Source organism: Lissotriton vulgaris, chromosome 3_1 (genome assembly GCF_964263255.1).
Source record: "Lissotriton vulgaris chromosome 3_1, aLisVul1.2, whole genome shotgun sequence".
NCBI lineage: Eukaryota > Metazoa > Chordata > Amphibia > Caudata > Salamandridae > Lissotriton > Lissotriton vulgaris.
Window position 1 is genome coordinate 2,105,421,767 of NC_141689.1, and position 15,479 is coordinate 2,105,437,245.

The window sequence follows — 15,479 nt, forward strand, 5'->3', positions numbered from 1 at the left end:
AACAGCGAAAGGAGTGATGATTTAGTTATGCATTTTAGTCAGTGGCAGGCCTGATTACAGGCGGAACAAGGTATTTGTGAGGATTCTCTAGTATATAGCCAAACTGCCACTATTTCTGCTAATCTTCAGGTCCAATGTTTTAAGACTTGGCTCAACTTGTATATAACCCCTCTCCGTATACATCAGAGGGGTGGGGCAGTGGGGGCAAATTGTCCCTGCTGTGGAGAGTTGGCGGTTGATAGTATTCACATGTTCGCTTCTTGCCCCTCTTTGGTTCCCTTGGTGTGTAAAATAGAACAACATTTAGAACAAGTGTTTGAGTATCGGATATCAGTAACACCCCAGGTCATTTTGTTTGGTATTGCTAACCAAAATATGGTGGAATCGGATAGGAAGCTACTTTCTTTTGCCATTGCTGTGCTGAGATTAAGTTTAGCTCCTGTTTGGTTGGAACCCACCCCTCCGACTTCACATGAATGGTTCAGTAAATTTTTTAATGTGGGCAAATGGGAACTCTGTGTTTAAGAGAGGAGGATATAGGGCCCGGAGGGTGGGCGAACAGATCTGGGCTCCATTAATTAGGTGGCTGAATGCTGAACATTAAGGTTTAAGCTACCCCGATGCATGTGAAATGTGAATCATTAGGTTTCTATACTTTTCTCTCCCTTTCTTTGTTCTTATTTTTCCTTACTTGCCCTGTAGCGACCCACCGGGGGTGGGAGGGAGTGGCGGGGGGCATTAATTCTGCAAAAAAAAGGACTGATGACATGGATGTATGTTAAGTTGTTTCTACTTCTTTGTCTCTGTTTCTGTATGATTTTGTACATGACATATCTCCTAATAAAAATAAAAAAAATAATAATTCCAGCCACAACGCTCACTACAGGCTCGAGTATTCATGCAGCTAATAGGAATGATGGCATCTTGCATTTTCATAGTACCATGCGCAAGACTACAAATGCGCCTCATACAAGAATGCTTGGCAGGTCAGTGGAATCAGGCTCAACAAGAAATAACAGATCTGGTGGTGGTAGACGACCGGACGCATCGCTCTCTGCAATGGTGGAACACCATGAACCTTTCCAAGGGCCGGCCGTTTATAGAACCTGTTCCACAAATGATACTGACCACAGACTCATCTCTCACTGGATGGGGAGCGCATTTACAAAGTCACAAGGTACGTGGACAAAGAAACAAAAAGTACTCCACATAAATTATCTGGAGATACTAGCAATTTTTCAAGCTCTAAAATCGTTCCAACATTACATATAAAAACAAAGCTGTACTAGTCCGGACGGACAATATGACTGCAGTGTATTACATTCAAAAGCATGGAGGACACACTCCCTACAGCTCTCCCGGCTGGCGCAGAGCATTTGGAGATGGGCCATCCATCAAGACATTTTTCTGTTAGCAGAGCATCTACCAGGAGTTCACAATCAATTGGCAGATCTGTTAAGTCGTCAGAGACAACAGATACACGAATAGGAGCTTCATCCTCAAGTTCTTTTGCCATTTTTTCAAAGGTGGGGACAACCAGAGATAGATCTGTTTGTCACACACCGCAACTCCAAATGCCCAAGCTTCGCCGCCAGATACCCGCACCCATTATCCAAAGGTAATTCGGTATGGATGAACTGGTCAAACAAATTTGCATACGCTTTTCCACCTCTCCCTCTAATTCCATTAGTGGTTCGCAAACTACAGCAACATTCTCACATTGATTCTCATAGTACCAACGTGGGCGGTCTCATAGCAACAACGTGTGCGAGACAACCATGGTACACAACACTACTACAGCTCTCTGTAGTACCACATCACAAACTGAAACTCTCCCCACATCTACTAACACAGAACCATGGGGAGATTATGCATCCAGACCCAATGCAGCTCAATCTCGCGATCTGGCTCCTGAGGTCTTAGGGTTTAGATATCTGAACATACCTCCTGATTGCATGGATGTCATTAAGGAGGCAAGACGTCCTACCACTATAGCATGCTTTGCAGCAAAATGGAAAATATTTGTTGTATATTGCATACATAACCACGTTAACCCCTTAGATGTTTCTATACAAAACATCATATGCTATCTCCTACATCTACAAAGATCTAATTTAGCGTACTCCTCAATCAGTTTACATCTTGCTGCTATAGAAGCATATCTTCAAAACAGACAACATTTGTCATTGTTTAGAGTACCTTCAATCAAAGCGTTTATGGAAGGGCTTAAACCAATAATCCTCCCAGAATACCACCCTCTCCAGTATGGAATTTAAATATTTAAATATTTAACCATATGCAACGGTTAAATATTAACCATTGCATATGTGTCAGTTACAGTTTCTTACATGGAAGGTGCTTTTTTAGTAGCAGTTACCTCACTAAGAAGAGTGAGTGAGATCCAGGCATTAACAATTCAAGAACCATTTATACAACTTCATCATAATAAAATGGTTCTCAAAACAATTCCCAAGTTTTTGCCAAAGGTCATTTCACCGTTCCATCTCAACCAATCAATTGAGTTGCCAGTCTTTTTTCCACAACTGCAAACGGTTGCAGAAAGAGCTCTACACACAATAGATGTAAAAGGAGCAATTGTATACTACATCGATAGGACAAAACCTTTTAGTAAGACTAAACTGTTTGTGTCCTTTTCACCTCCACATAAAGGCAATCCTATTTCTAAATCAGGCATTGCTAGATGGATTGTTAAGTGTATTCAAATTTGTTACCAAAAAGCAAAACACACTCTACCATTCCTCCTAGGGCTCATTCTTCCCGTAGGTTAGGAGCATCTATGGCATAGGAAACATACCATTAGATCTCTGTAAAGCAGCTACATGGTATACTACGCACACATTTACAAAACACTACTTTGTAGATGTGCAGGCAAAACAACAAGCAAGTGTGGGCCAGGCTGCACTAAAAACATTATTTCAAACTACTGCAACATATGTGGGTGACTGCTACTAAGGGAGAAACTGCTGTGCAATCTATGCAACAGTGTGTGTTTGCAGCCCATATGCCTCAAACGGAAAATGCTACTTACCAGTATGCATCTGTTCTTGGCATGTAGGGCTGCAGAACTACACAAGCCCACCGCCTCCCCGGCTACCTATATCTGTTCCAGTATTATCTTATTTAGATACACACTACATGGTCATCCTTATCTGTACTGATACAACTCCATCATTTGCCCAATGGCGAAAACAATCTGAGGATGGAGTCGATGCCCATGCGCACTACGGTCTAAGGGTGGAGTCACTAGCAGACAAAGACTCTTCCAAGACTACAACAAAGTGTAATAATCCGGGCCCCCCACCAGATGGTGATCTAATGCAACAGTGTGTGGTTCTGCAGCCCTACATGCCAAGAACAGATGCATACTGGTAAGTAGCATTTTTCTTTTTATTCATGTTCTTCAGAGTACACACCCGGAGCCGTGTTTCGCCTATCACAGGCTTCCTCAGGGCTGAAAACATGCAAGAATCATAAATATAAAAAATGTGCATGCCCAATAAGACTCTAACCATCAGAAGAATATTACAATCTAAGCAGTATTTTAAAACCCCACACCTTTTAGAATTCAATCATTTTTATTGTGTGGTAATGCAACTTAATACACAGCCCAGCTGCCTACATCAACTTGCTGGCAGGGCGCAATCTCTTGGCAACGACACAGCGTCTGGGCCTACAACCCGGAGGATGACCCTGCGTAAGAAATTTGAGCTTTAAGAAACAGCTCCTCCAATTCCATAGCCACCACTTTTATTAGAAGAACAAACCAAAGAAACAAACACCTCAACCCTCCACCACCCTCAAAACCCCCCCACCCCGCTCCACATCAGCTTCTAACTACACCGTCCTTCCCCCAGGACCCACAGGCTCTTCATATCTCCATTCAGGCAGCATTCGTAGCCCCCCTAGGTTCTAAAGGAATGAGTTGCAGGATTTGTAAATATTACAGACATGTCACTTCCCTCAGGTTTTTAAAAAGGAGCTGAAGGAACGGACCCCATAGTTTTGCATACTTAAAGCCCTTTTCATCCATGCCTAACGAGAGACGATCCATAGCTAAGAGGTGCCAACGCCTTTGTATCCAATCCCGTGGGTCAGGTGTGGCAGGGGATCCCCACTATACCTAAAGGACCTGCCTCGCCGCAAGCCAAGCTAATGCAATCTATCTACCCCTCAGAGAGCTTAAAGGAAAGGACTTAGGGTGAGGAAGCCCCAACAGCGCATGCTCGGGCACCTGGGGGAAATGTAAACTGAAACGCAGCATCCAGGTCATCCAGAAGCACTTTTTCAATATCGCACCACCTTCGGACAATGCCACAATAAGTGCACCAAAGTATCTGGAAGGCCACACCCCCGCCAGCAGAGGCCTGACTTTGCTACATGCCAATGCCTTGATGATTGCCGGGGTATAGTACCAATAAGCGGCCACTTTGTAGGCAGACTCTGTACCGACAGTGTTAGAGGCAGTGTGGTGTACGCGGTAAAAGATGTGCTCCCACTCCTTTCTTGTCAAGGGGCGCCCCAACTCTGTCTCCCATCGGACCTGTGCCTTCGTACGCTGCTTCTTGGCATGTCGCAGAATCATCGCATATAGCTCAGAGATGATCTTGCGGTCATCCTTCTTGCAAACTAACCATTTTTCAAACACCGACAAGGGGCGAGACATAGAGGCGAGATTGGATGGCTGGGTCACCCAGTGCACCAACTGTGAATAGTGGAAAGCGTCAAACTCTGGCAGCTGGAAGTATTCCTTACACAATTGGGGAAATGGGATCAGACCATCAAGGTCGAAGAGGGAGCACTCCCTCTTACAACCTTCCTCTCGCCAGTGATCGAAGACTGGAGACGCGAAACCCACCGTGAAATCGGGATTATCAACAATAGGAGTCATTGGGGAGGGAAATGTAGTCCACCCCCTGCACTGCGCCAATTGGTCCCACGCTTTTAGAGTCAGGGAGGTCACCGGGGAAGAGTAAAGGCCCCACGCCCTGTGTATGCGCGGTAACCACAACTCCCGCCAGATCTTAAGCCCACCACCGTCTCCTCCGTAAAGTTCCAATGTTTGCTAGACAAGGGCCTGTTCCATTCCGTAATGTAACGGAGGCAGGACGCTTGATAGTAAGCCCTCAACAAGGGAAAGCCCAGCCCGCCCGCCAACTTCGGTGAAGTGGCAAGGGACATCGCAAGCCGAGGTCGCTTGTTATTCCACAAGAACTTAAGGAGCCCCTGCAGTTTACGAAGAGTGCCTGGCGGGGAACTCACGGGTAGCATTTGGAAGAGGTAGAAGACCCGCGGGAGCACTGTCATTTTCACCGCAGCAACCTCCCTTACCAGTCCAAGTTGAGGCGGGACCAGTCGGAGAGAGCCTTTGTTCAATAAGCAGCCTATAATTACGGGACACCGTTTTAGTGATAGACGGTGACAATCGGATACCTAGGTATTGCATATCGGAGTGCACCCACTGAAAGGCTAAATCTTGCTGCAGATCTTGCATGTCTGCATCGGGAATGGAGACATTAAGGATTTGTAATTTTTAGAAATTATCTTTTAAGCCTGCTACCTTTCAGAAATCAACCAGTTCCGCCGACAGGTACCGCAGGGAGGAATGAGGTTGGGTTAGCGAAAGGATAACATCGTCCGCATACAGGCTAATCTTGCGAGTATCAGCGCCAAACTTAATCCCCTCGATACCCACGTTGGACCGAATGCGTTGGGCGAAGGGTTCCATGTAGAGCGCAAAGAGCAACGGGGATAAGGGACATACCTGTCGTGTTCCTCTAGTGATGGGGAAAAGAGCAGATTTACACCCATTCCGTCGCACCACCTTCAGCCGACCAATCGCGGATATGACCTCTCTGCGGATTGCTTAATCTAAAGCATGCGCCGACGTCTGTAATAGGAGCGTAATGCCACAAGACGCCATGTAGTCTGCCATTCCCCCAGAGGACGCTGCCTCCCTCTTATATAAGGTCTGATAAAACTGCCGAAAAGAGTTCACAATGAGGGCATCAGTGGATTGTTCAACTGCCTGAGGGTCCCTAATGGATTGTATAGTTGTCAACTGAGCTCATGCCCGCAATCTGTGCCAGCATCACCCGCCCCCTTGTCCTCACTGAGGTAAAACGCAATAGGGCATATGCAGCTCTATCTAGGTCAAGGTGCTTTAGTATGAGTCTCTTCGTCTCCAACTCCCTCCAAACCCTCGGGCCCTTGTCCTCTTATGTATCGCCTCCAAGTCGCCCACCTCCTTCTCTTTGCGCAATCGAGAGTATGTCGCCGCGAGCGCTATAAACTCTCCCCGCACCACTAATTCCTTGGCCTCCCATACCGACGCTAGGGGTGTACCCTCCAAGTCATTATCAGCAAGATAGTGGGTAATAGTATCCCGTATCTGCGTGACCACTGAGTCCAAATGAAGCAGGGAGTCCGAAGGCGCCAGCCAGACGGCGGCAGCCGTTCGCCATGGGAGGCGAGCAGAACTGAGATAAGAGCATGATCTGACAGGGAGCGTGGTGTAATGTCCGTCATTGACAAATGAGGTAAGAGAGAGGACGTGGCCAAGAAGTGATCCAAGCGTGCCTACGTCTTGTGTGCTGCAGAGGTGTAATGCGTTCTAGGGGGTGCTGGACACTCCATACATTATGCAACCCTCCCTCCTGAAGCCACAGTCTACCTCCCTGCGACATTGCCACGGCCTGGTGGGACCTCTGCTCAGACCGGTCCATCCCTGAATCCATCACAATATTCAAATCCCCACCCACGAGAATCAATGCATCCGGCGACGCTAACACCTCAGAGAGGGCCACCCTCAAGAAGGGCTCTTGTTGCTCATTCGGGGCATATATTGACCCTATTGTGAGCTGTGGCTCCCCCCACTGGATGCGGGCAGCGAAAAACCTTCCCTTAATGTCCACAACCTGAGAAAGGACTTTGCAGTCCGCGCGCGTGCGCTAAAAAGAATCGCCACCCTTTTTTTCTTTGCCTGGCCTGAGGACCATAGTTGTAGAGGGAAGCGCTTATCTGCCATACCCTTAGAAAGCAGGTGAGTCCCCTGCAGCAGGCACACATCGCCCTCCGCATTCTCCAGTAGGGAAAGGATGGCCGAGCGCTTAACAGGGCTATTTAGACCCATAACATTCAGGCTCACAATCTTTAAATTCCTACCCATAACACCTAGAGGAGGGGGAGTAGCTAATGCAACGCTTAACGCCAGTGCTCCCTAGGGGGCCATGATGCCTCGTCTGCAACCCAGATCCTCGCCTAGGTCCCCTGAGAGCTGATGCTGAGCCCCTAAAACAACCCCAAACCCCCAACAAAGCCCCCCACCCTAACCCCAAACACAAGAAAACCCAAAAGAAAAGGTGACTCAGATTTCGCCAAGAGTAACAGTCTGTTTGACCGGCCCAAATAGCAGGAGAACATGGCGCCATCGTGGAACACTTCCTGTTCTTGATACAGGACACACTAATTTCCAAGGACATAGGTAAGCAACAAATCCTCAGTAGAGAACCACCCTCCTCCGGCGCCAGATATAAACCCTACTAATGCCAGGCTTGTGGGCCTCAAGAGACCCCAGGATTATCGGTCACCAGTGCCATGGAGGTAACGGCAGCCTCCCTCTCCAACAGACTTGCGGACACTTCTGGTTTCGCAGATGGAGAGGGCTTCCCAACGCGTTGCCATTCGATGGAGTGCCTGCGCTGTCTAGCAGACGACCTGCTGCTCCCAGGCATTGGTGCGTTTCGCTCCAGACCCAAGATCTCGAAGGCAGAGTCCAGTGAACGAACCTGCACCAGTTTGCCTTTACATTTGAAGAAAAGTGGAAACGGTGGCCCCACGAGTAGGAGATGCTTTGCTCGCGAAGGTGATTAGTGATGGGCTTAAAGTACCTACGTTTGACGAGGGTGGAGGCTGCCAATCCTGAAAAAGTGCTGGTTGATGGCCCCGGAATTGTATGGGATTGAGGTCCCAGACCTTCCGGAGAATCCTCTCTTTGATCTTAAAGTCATGGACACATACCAGAATGTCCGGGGGAGGGGCTCTGACACCACGTGGCAGTCGAACACGGTGGACACGATCCATCTGAATGTCTTGGTCCTCCTCACCAAGGATTTGACGAAAGTGTCCTTTAGGGGTTTATCTCTCCGATTCCTGGCAGCCGCCATCTTGTCCCCGGCAGGGCCCTGCGCCCCAAAGCACGCAGATAGGGCAAAGGTGTAGTCTGCCCACGGGTGGCACAGCTGAGGGCCCTCACGTCAGCGCCCAAGCACCAGCCCGGGCGGGACCTCCGCACTCGAAGGTTCTACCTAGGCCTTGTGACCGTCCAGGGGAATGGGAGCCACAGCTCAGTCAGGGCCCCGCTTAGCGCTTTAGAGGCTCAATAGATGCCAAAGGCAGAGGTGGCGGTCCGTCAGGGGGCGGAGGGCACCACCGGGAGTCCAGACAGTGAGCGCTGCAGAAATGTGATGGGGGAGCCGGGGGGGCCATACCACATGCCCCACAGCAGAACCTCCCAAGGCAAGGCCGCCCCCTGGTGCTGGGCTACACTGCGCCGCTGTCTGCCGAAATATGGACCGAGCAGGTGACCAAAGCTTCCACGACCACTCCCAAATAGATGCAGAGCTCCAGGCTCCACGCAGGAGAGCAGGCTCACTCCATGCACTGCACACAACTGTCAGCCAAGGCGGGACTGCACCGCAGGTGCAAGGATATCGCCCGCCGTCCCACGGGCTGATGGTAGACCTCACACTCCCTGCAGGCCTCTCCGGTCCCAGCAAGGCAGACACCCCCACGCGCTAGGCCCAACAGGAGAGGGCCACTCACCCCCGCCGCCAGCCCGCAGGCCTCGCTGCTGCAGTCGCTCGGGGCGAACGGGTGCCACACGGTGCCCCCCACTCACAGAGCCAGGCACCACCTCCAATCAGTCGAGGGGCGGTCCACAAAAGCGCCTCAGGCTGCGGGGTACTGCCAAGGGCGGAAAGGAAGGATTGTGGGCCCTGCTCCGCTAGGCCTCCCGCCGTTCGCTGACTCGCGGACCGAGAACATGGCCCCAATCCAGCCTACTGCCTCCTCTCGCCGCACCTCTCCTCCCGGCACACGGCCCTCCGCTCATCAGCTCTGCGCCGCAGCACCCAAGGAGCACACAGCCGGCCGCAATGTGCAGCAGCAGCCGCCGCTGCAGTATCGGGTACATCGAGCCTCTCTGTCGAAGATCGCAGCTGGGCCTGGGCTCTGCGCGCCACCACACGCAAGGCAGGGCCGGAGAGGAAGAAAGTGGCGGCCGCTGCCCAGGCCCGCCTCCACCACGCCACTGCTTCACTCGATCCGCTGCTCAGGCAGCGAAACCGCCGTTCCTGTCGCAGCGGCAGCCGCCTCTCCTCATCGCCAAGCCCCCGCAGAGCAGCAGCCGATCTCACAGCGACGGCCAGCCAGGGTCGCCGGGCGTCCGCCGAGCTAGGGGCATACTCCCCCAAAAGGGCAGGACCCCGCACTGGGGCGCGAAAGGGCTAGGATGAGAGAGGGGAGACAGAAGACTCCGGCGGCCAGCACAAATGAGCAGCAGCAGGGGCGAAATACAAAGCGATATGCAGGCGGTGCCGGAGGGACAGTAAAGCATGACCTACTCTGCCGCCATCTTGGCCACGCCCCCAAAACCCACACCTTTTAACCAGATTATTATACAGAGAAAAGATTTTTCACAAACTGGAGAGAATGTCCGTAACACAAAAAATAACAAAAACATACAACATTTTGATCCGTCAGGCATACGATCGTTGGTCTAGAGATTTACTCAACACAACATTACAATTTGCCAATCTCTATTGCAAACATAAATATGTGCAAGCATACAAAAACGGTAAGCAAATAGTATACGGTAAATCAGTGTAAATAAGAGCAAAATTCTTAATAAAAATGGTGCAAGACACACACCTAGGAAAGAGGAAAAAAGAAAATAAATCGTTGTTAAGTACAAGAAATACATAAGATTTAAGATTAAAAGTTAAACTTTAATAGGAGGCCAAGAAAAACCTACCACCGTAAGGAAGCGAGATCGTGCAAGGCAGTGCTTAAAGCCGAGCACTACGCCGCAGTGCAAGGTGATCAAAGCTCTCTCATAGGTGTTGTATACAAATTCTTACCAGCTTTACATAGAAAGATTTGTTAGCCAATTTGGGCAAGAAATGTCGCAAAGGACAATCCACCGTCGGAAGTGCGCTATAACAAAAGTAACTAAAGATCTTCACGATGACTTATCATACCAAAGAGTGAAATTCTGTAAGGTCAAAATGTCAGTGAACCACAGGTTGTCAGCACCAGAGGCAGGAGTGCAATAGATACCAAAAAAATATAAAACTTTTCTGAAACCTGTCAAACATCTACTATCCCAAATGGAGACTATCTTAGATTCAGGCTCCCTTAAGTGAGGGCTGTACCTTGCCCGAAATAAATTTGCATGCATTGAAGCTTGAGAAAAGGATACCCTATTGTAAGGCTTGAGGTTGAGGGTTCAGTCGTCCAATCCGTTACAAAACAGAAAATGGACATTTATAGCAGTATATGCTCAAATGTAACCCAGCAGTCTTGGTTTTATGTCAGCCTTTTCAGCCTTTTACTGCTTGTTTGACCAACCACCCTGTTGTGAAAAACTTAAACCCCCTAAACCTTTTGTGATCACGCATTGGGATCTTAAGTCAGTTCTCACTATTCAGTGAAGAGGTGTGGCGCCGCGGCTAGGGCGACTGACTCCGGAATCTGGGGATCAAGGTTCGATCCCCGGCACCGGCGGCTGATTAGTCCAGCACCATGTGACTCTGGGCAATAGCTTGCTTAATCTTCCCGACGGCCCCCAGCGCCTAGAGACCCTAACGGGTGACTGTGCGCTTTACAAATGTGGATTATTATTATTATTATTATTATTATTATTATTATTATTATTATTCTCATGTGCACCTCCTTTGAGATACATTGCTGGCCATTACGTCTCCTGACTGAGGACAATTTTTTCTAATTTCCATAAATTCAGCTAGTCGCGTGAATGAGATTTAGGCTCTTTAAATTCAGCCGCACTACTCCACCTTTTTCCGTACAAACTAGTTTCAATGGCTAAACCGTCGGACATTCCTTCACTCTACCATCTTTCTTTGCTCCACCTCACACTTCAAAAGAGAAGAGACTCTAGTATATGGACCCCAAAAAAGTGTTTTCACATTAGTCTCACCTGGGGCCATTGGGTGGATGATCAACTCATTGTCAAGTTCTATGAATCAAAGAAAGGCAAGGCTGTGCAGAAATGGACCTTAGGATGGATAGTCCTCTCCATTAAGTTCTGTAATGCACTGACTAAGACATTTCATTTAGTCGGTCTAAAGGTTCATACCACCATAGCAAAGGCTGCACAGGAAGAAGTTGTCTACCTGGAGGTGGTTCATACGTTGATAAAGCATTACTGCCTTGATAGGTGGGTCCATTGAGATGGGAATTTTATCTGCTTTTTTCTGCAGGACTTATTGCATGATCCATTTTGGAGAGACACACATTACCTACAGAGGTACTGCTATTCTATCTATTCATAAAGTGAGAAAACTAGTTAGAAGCATCCATCAAACGGGCTAGTTTGTTACTCTCTGTAATGCTCCTTCTGATGAATACTCTGTCCAACCACAGATTCTTAACTGCCCTCCCCCTCCCTGTTCTGTAGAACTGTGTTTTTCTCCAAGCTAGAAATCGCCTTATAGGCTCATCTGATTAATTGCTAGGCTCCAAAAGTGCATGTAGTGTCTACAAATAAACTGACATCAGCTAGCAGGGATGCTTATTACATGCATCTCTGACCATCACTTCCAGATCAGATCAAGACTGAAACGGAGCTGCACAACTCCACCGACTTGTGCACAGGGGTTATGCTGTAAAAATCTTCCAGATTAAATCTGGCGCTTTAACTTGTTCACAAAGTGAAGAATCTGAAGTTAGAGTATGCCCCAGAAAGAGTGTTACCAAAGATTACTAACCTGTTAATTTCTGTAGTATACGCATTAAAGGCAAAATAAACACAAACCATTAATTAATGGGAGGATGTGTTTCAAAAATGAAACATTTAGTCAAAGATCGTTATAATGCTGTACCCTGATTTGGGATTTATTGAAGTTTGCAAAAACAGTTAACATTATTTTTTTTACATGAGTAGATTGTTTTCGATCTCAGGTAATGTTTGGGTGGTTGGAGCTATGCCTTTCTTGGCTTAATTTGTCGGCCGAAACTCGTCAAAAAAAGATATCTCTCCTATGATATTGTTAACTTTGCTCTTACGTTAATGAAATTTGTAGCAGCGCACAGATAGTGTCCCGGCGCGAACCTGGTGGGAGAAAGGTGGAAAGTACTACTAGATAAAAAGAAACATCTATAGTCTCTTTCTGAAGAGCTTGGGGTCCTGAATGCTGCGGAGGGCCAATGGAAGGCTGACTCTCTTAAGGTGAAATCTCGGGACGTAGGCAAGAAGCTGCGTGGCTGAACGCAGCTGTCTGGAAACCTGAAGCGCTTTCTCAGGTAGGCAGGACCGTGTCCGTATATAGCTGAGTGAGCAAGGACAAGGGATTTGAACTTAATTCTTTCTATCACTGGTAGCCAGTGGAGAGCTCGCAAGTGTGCCTCACGCTGGACATAATAGGGATATTAAGAAGAGTTCTGGCAGCGGCAATCTGGACTACCTGCAGTCTGTTCAAGCGATAGCCCGGCAGGCCCATGTACATGGCATTAGCATAATCAATGCGTGTTGTCAGAGGAGGAGTAACTGTTTCCCTTGCTGACCTAGGGAGAAAAGGTAGGAACTTTCTAAGGGATTTCAGTGTACTGAAGCACTGACCTGTAAGTTTCTTGATCTGAGTAGAGAACTTCTCGTCAAACCATATCCCTAGGTTTTTGGTGGGTTGACCCTCAGAAGTTGGCATGGGATATTCATCTGGCCAAAGCGAAACCCGGAACGGACGGGGGGACAGCTCCCAAGAAAAAGGATCTCAGTTTTCTCCTTGTTGCCATTTTACTATGCTGAGGAGAGCTATTGAAAGATGGCCGTCAGACAGGATTTTGCTAGAGGTAGAGGAATCATTTTTCTTCCATGTGAAGAGGAGCTGGGTGTCATCTGCATAGGCGATGATCTTGGCACCAAGCTCTTCCGCCATCTGTGTCAGGGGAGTAACCTATATATTAAAAAGAAGGGGGCTCAGAGTGGACCCCTGAGGCACTCCCATGGTCACGGTCCTTGGGGAGGTATAGGTGTGTGGGGGGGGGGCGATCCAGACTTGTTGCTTTCTGCCCTCCATAAAAGGACTTCAACCATCTCCAGGCACACCCCGAAATTCCAATTTCCAGGAGACGGCCCCCCTAAAAGTATCAGAACTGTGGTCAAAACCTACTGTATCTTTAACAAATACCTAAACACTATGAAATTAGTTGAATTGGTTAAATACGAAACTGGCAATCTGAGCACCAATTAGAACCTAGCCAAATTAAATCCAAAGATTCCTCTAAAGCGCACAGAATTGAGCATTCTAGGTCTTTATGTAAGACTGGCATTTGATTTTTCCCTCAGGGTATCCCTAAAACTTATAACATTAGAAATAGTAAGGACCTTGGATACTGGCATACCCTCTCTTTCCCCTACAGTTGTCTGCCTTGCTTCATGCACCCACAGGATTTATCACACAACACATGATAGAAAGTGGTTAAGTGGTACTCTCCTTTCTACTGTGTATGAAAATGTTTTATTCCTGAAGATATATACATACACAACGAAGGCGGGAAACTGTCTAATGTGGCCCTATATTGCCATTGAGGGGTTTTGGTGACAATATAAATGATGAGGCTGAATGTGGATCCAGGTATAACCAGAACTCCTAGATAGGACTGAAATCCACGTTACACATTACCAGTTATGTCTCTGTAGGCTACAAGTTAATTTTGAACAGTTAGCTTAAAAAAGCTAAATAAAATGTTAATTAGTAGTAGTAAATGAAATGCTAGAATGTATTGTTTGTAGTAAAAAGAAGACAAATGTACTTACATTTGTAGGTAATATTACATTTTTACAAAACATACCCTTATTTTTTTTTTTAAACTTAAAAACACATTCTAGCTATATGGAAGCACTAATAAATGGCTTAAAAATAAAATACTTGAAACCTTCTTACGAGAGGACTGATAGACATACTTCCTGTGGTATGACTAGGATCTTGTCCACAGTGAAGTGCGCTGTCTAGCTGTTGAATTGAAGTAGCAACAGGCATATTAAAGGAACCCGATAACTAGACCATTCACACGCACGGAGACGAGTTTCAAGGTAAGATTTAGATACCCATTGATTCCAAACTATTGGGGGGGGGGGGCGAAGCCTTCATTTGGGTATCTTGATAAGTTTGTTAACATTTCCATTACGCCTACCCCGAAGCACAACAAAGTAATTCAATCACGGTGTATTCCTCATCAGTAATACAATAAAGATGGAATTTGATTGGGTAAGAGACTGCTCCCAAGATAGGGACGGGAGTACTTTTGCTCATATTTCGGTATGCTTCTCATACCTTTAAATTTATTAATTTGGGTATAAACCAACTTCAGACATCATTGAAATTTTAGAGCCCGGGGTCAACCCAAATTCAGCTGGGACGGAAGTAAAACCGGCGGGAGGTGAGTGAACTTCACCTTCCTCCTTCTAATCTTGCACTGTAATAGTCTTTAATCCATGAAAGGGGAATTGTAGATTAACACGAGTGTCCTCTCATCATCTTATCTTTTCAGAATAGAATTGTACATCCACCTATCCCAACAGGTAGGGGTGTTATGCTTTAAAATCAGATATCTAATTAACGTCTGCAGAGCAATATATACATGAATGCCTCAACTCGGCTAATATAAATTGGAGATAGGACGTTTTGGTCCTACATCCGCACGTTTACATTTCTCTTTGATTGTACACCCCTCCCTCATTGTCACCTTACGCTGGTTTAAAGTTCAGAAAGGTACACAATGTACTTGCTTATACCAGACCTTCTTTGAAAATAATCACATGTTTAGTTAATCACAAGTTTGGGACTAAGTGGTATTAGATAATGAAAACTTAATGTCACATGGCCTGTACTGGAAAATCAACAGTGTGTGTATATGTGATATGTGCATCTTAAAAAGTCACTGGGTGAACACCATTCATATTATGTTTACTCACAATCATATGAAGGAACGGCTGATACCAAATGTATACATTTTATCTTGTAGCCCTGAAGATGTTGTTTGGGCAATCACCCATGACGAAACACGTGTTGGCTGGGCAATCATATTAAATAATACGAAAGAGCACTTTACAAAATATTTTGATTACAGGAATCTATGCTTTATGCATATGCATGTTGTGCCAGTAAGGTGGCAGAATTACGCCATAACTTGTCCAACGAATAGCGTGTGCACAGGATCTT

At 46.9% G+C, this 15,479-nt stretch overlaps 1 protein-coding gene across 11 annotated transcripts in view; it reads left to right on the plus strand.

Moving 5' to 3' along the window:
- Positions 1-15,479, plus strand: part of FRYL (FRY like transcription coactivator) — a 2,483,143-nt gene that overhangs the window by 1,276,539 nt on the left and 1,191,125 nt on the right. The window lies entirely within an intron of this gene.